The 3359-nt window shown below is 46.6% G+C and overlaps 1 pseudogene; it reads left to right on the top strand.

Annotated features, from left to right (window-relative positions):
* The first annotated feature begins 280 nt into the window (after nucleotides 1-280).
* LOC135907881 (U2 spliceosomal RNA) lies at nucleotides 281-455 on the top strand (annotated as a pseudogene).
* The last annotated feature ends 2904 nt before the right edge of the window (nucleotides 456-3359 follow it).

Raw genomic sequence — 3359 nt, 5'->3', positions numbered from 1 at the left:
ACTCTATGAAGGTGGATGACCAGCGAAGCTGTTTAGCATACGACACAGAAGTGGCACAGAATTTTCAACATAGGTACGGACTCATTTACCGTAAATTTTATATACATTCGCGTGGACAACGAGACCGCCGCCCCGAGGAGCCAGAGGAAACTAAACACGCGTGACGTTTCGACGGCACCGCCACCACGGGAGAGCGGAAGGAAAGGAGATACGCAAGTGCTTGGAACGCCGACAAAGAGAGGGCGGTGCGAACGTAGACCTGCCCGACGCGGTTCGAAGTAACGCTGATTCGAAGTGTAGCACCTGTTTTTATCGGCTTAATATCTGATACGGGTTGTATTTAGACCCAAGATATTGAACTTATTTTTGCAAGTTGTCGGAGTGCTTGAAACCTGCTTCACCTCCGCCGCGGATCGGCCCAGTATTGCGCTAGCTTCGGGATCGACTCACGGTTTTTGATCTCCAAACATCAATCCGCTGGAAACTAGCCATATACAGCTTCGCTGTAAAAAAATCGAAGTAACGTGACCATCTGCGAGGACGGAGGGCCGGATATATATACCATGAGCCCCACGTTACTTGTGCAAAAATTTTAAAATATGCGAGTGTCACATAGCTGGACAGACCCAAGGTAGTATTGTTTGCCGTCAGACTATTTTTGTATTTCGCCTAATTGCATAACTAGTTTTTTTATTAATTAATAAACTTCTGAAACATTCCATTCCGAGCAAAAGCGTGAATGCGCAAATTGTAGACAACCCTAGCAAATTCCCGATGCAGCTTTCTGTTGCTCAATACTTGCTACATGAAAGTAGTTTCCAAGCCTGAAGGAAAGCCCGTGAAACCACAAAACAGTGCCGCACGACTAGTCGCGTGGAAGTTGTTTGGCGTTTATTATTTCATAATATCTAAGTATCAAATTAGGCAAAATACAAAAAAAAAGTCGGACTTGCGCCAAGTAATTTCCCCTATGCTGTCCTTGGTGACTTCTTTCTTCTAACGCACCGTAAGCACCCAGGTGGCACACACAGTCTTGAAAACGTCGTATTAAGGGATTCAACGTCTGAAACGAATTTTTGACCAAAATCGACGCATCAAAGACGTTCCAAACAAGATAGCTTAAAAACGAGGGGTGAATACGTTTTGAAAACGACTTCACATAACTCGCTCTATCTGTTTAGTTATCAAGCGTACCGGGTACGTTTTGGACGGCGCCGTGTTTGGCGGGAGAATTCCTCGCTTGTCAAACTGCACTCGTCATGCCAATTGCTCCTCTATTCGACCTACATCAGAATGAGTGCGGCGAGAAAAAGAAATTCCTTTGCGGTGTCAACCTCACGTCAGAAGAGATGAACGTGGCATCCCAAGGGGAAGTGTTTTGCGCCAGGACGAAGTGGAGCGCGAGTACAGAAACATCGAAGCCGCCCTTACGGCAATGGTAGCCGGCCGAGCCTTCAACAGGAAGGAAGATCTGTATGGCTACCTGGTTCCTTCCAGTGTGTTTGGCATATCAAAGGTGTCATTACTAAATGTGACAACGAGCTCCTGGAAAATGAGCAGCGTCGCATGCAAATGCTTCAAAACTCCCGCTGGACAAGGCAGCTTTGCCGTGTTTCCACTTATTCACAATGCAGTGATGTGAATACCTTACCGCTGAACGGCTCAATGTTTTTTGTTTTTTGTTTTTTTTACTGCTGAGGCACGAGTGCTGTACAGTTTTCGTGCGTATAAAGGTAACATTTTGTGCCCAGTCGTCTGAATAATCAAAACTGCGGTTTTAATATAAACAGTCCGTGCACTTGGGTATATTATATATATCATTATATATATATATATATATATATATATATATATATATATATAATGTGTGTATGTGTGTGTTTAACTCCGTATGAAATTTTAGGTGATATCTTATGCATATGCAATACAGTAAGCGTACATTATTCATCAAACAACGCGCTTCCCCGTGAGACCCATGAACAACTTGGAGCTTGGCTCCAGAGCGCTAAATAATGCAAGTCTCATGCATCATAAATAAAAGTATCGAGTTAATAGGCGAACATCACTTTTGGTGCCAACGGAGGGACACATCGGTACACTCGTTTCTGGTAACGGTGCTTCGTAGGAAGTGTGGCAACAAATTCTATACTATGAGCACAATGTACATAAAATTTGCAGAAACCATCGTCGATTATTGTTATTGCAAGCGATTAGTCCCAACGAGCGAGCGAACGAAAGAACGCTAGAGAAAGCGAGCGAGAAAGAGAGCAAAATATAGTTAGCGTGACAGCGAACGAACGAACGCGCGAGCGTTTTCCTTACAGATCAACAGTCCGACGACCGACCACCGACGACTGAGCTACGAAAACATCCGACGGAGAGGAGACGGAAAGCTATTTGCTTTAATATTTCTGAAACTCGTCCTTAGGGCTCATTCACACCGGCGACTTGAGGAGGTCGCGCGACCATTTGCGACTCGCAATCAAAAAGCGACCGAAGGCGACTGATGTTCACACCGGCAAGCCCGGCTGAGCGCGACCCGCAAGTCGCAATCCCGGCGATTATCGTCTCAGCGAGAACTCTCGGAATCTACACGGAATTTGAACGCGACGCGGGAGGAGGCCGGATGTAGACACACGAAAGATCACTTCCGGCGCGCCGCTGATTGGTTTATCAGTTTTGCGACCACGGTCGCGCGACAGAAAAATCGCGGAGAGCGACTGGCCCAAAATGGTCGCTTTTCAAGAAAGGCGACCGTTTGCGACCATTTGCGACTGGTCGCTTTGCGACCAACTTGGTCGCGCGACCACTGTCAGTCGCCGGTGTGAATGAGCCACATGAGCCCTTTGGGCTCATTCACACCGGCGACTGACAAGTGTTTTGCTGTCAAGAAAACGACATTCTGTGATTAGTTTGGTGGTGCGATCTGTTTGTGTGGTTTTAATTTGGAAATCAGTAGTGTTTTCATTTGGCATGGGACCAAGGCGGCCACGTTATTCGTGAAGCCGGGCATAGTTGCGTTATCGCACTCGCATGGCGCTGTGGTCTGTTTGCGGCTGTTCTGAATGTGCTGCCACCGCCCTTTGTCATGTAAGCGTTGCAGTGTTTTGCTGTCAAGAAAACGACGTTCTCTAATTAGTTTGGGTTGTGCGATCTGCTTGAGCCGGGCATAATAGCGTTATCGCACTCGCATTGCGCTGTGGTATGTTTGCGGCTGTTCTGAATGTGCTGCCGCGGCCCTTTGTCATGTGAGTGTTGCAGTGTTTTGCCGTCAAGAAAACGACCTTCTGTGATTAGTTTGGGTTGTGCGATCTGTTTGTGTGGTTTTCATTTGGAAATCAGCAGTGTTTTCAATTGGT

The sequence above is a fragment of the Dermacentor albipictus genome, chromosome 1 (genome assembly GCF_038994185.2).
Source record: "Dermacentor albipictus isolate Rhodes 1998 colony chromosome 1, USDA_Dalb.pri_finalv2, whole genome shotgun sequence".
Taxonomy (NCBI): Eukaryota; Metazoa; Arthropoda; class Arachnida; order Ixodida; family Ixodidae; genus Dermacentor; species Dermacentor albipictus.
Note: the sequence above shows the minus strand (reverse complement) of the source record. Positions and strands in the feature narration are given on the sequence as shown.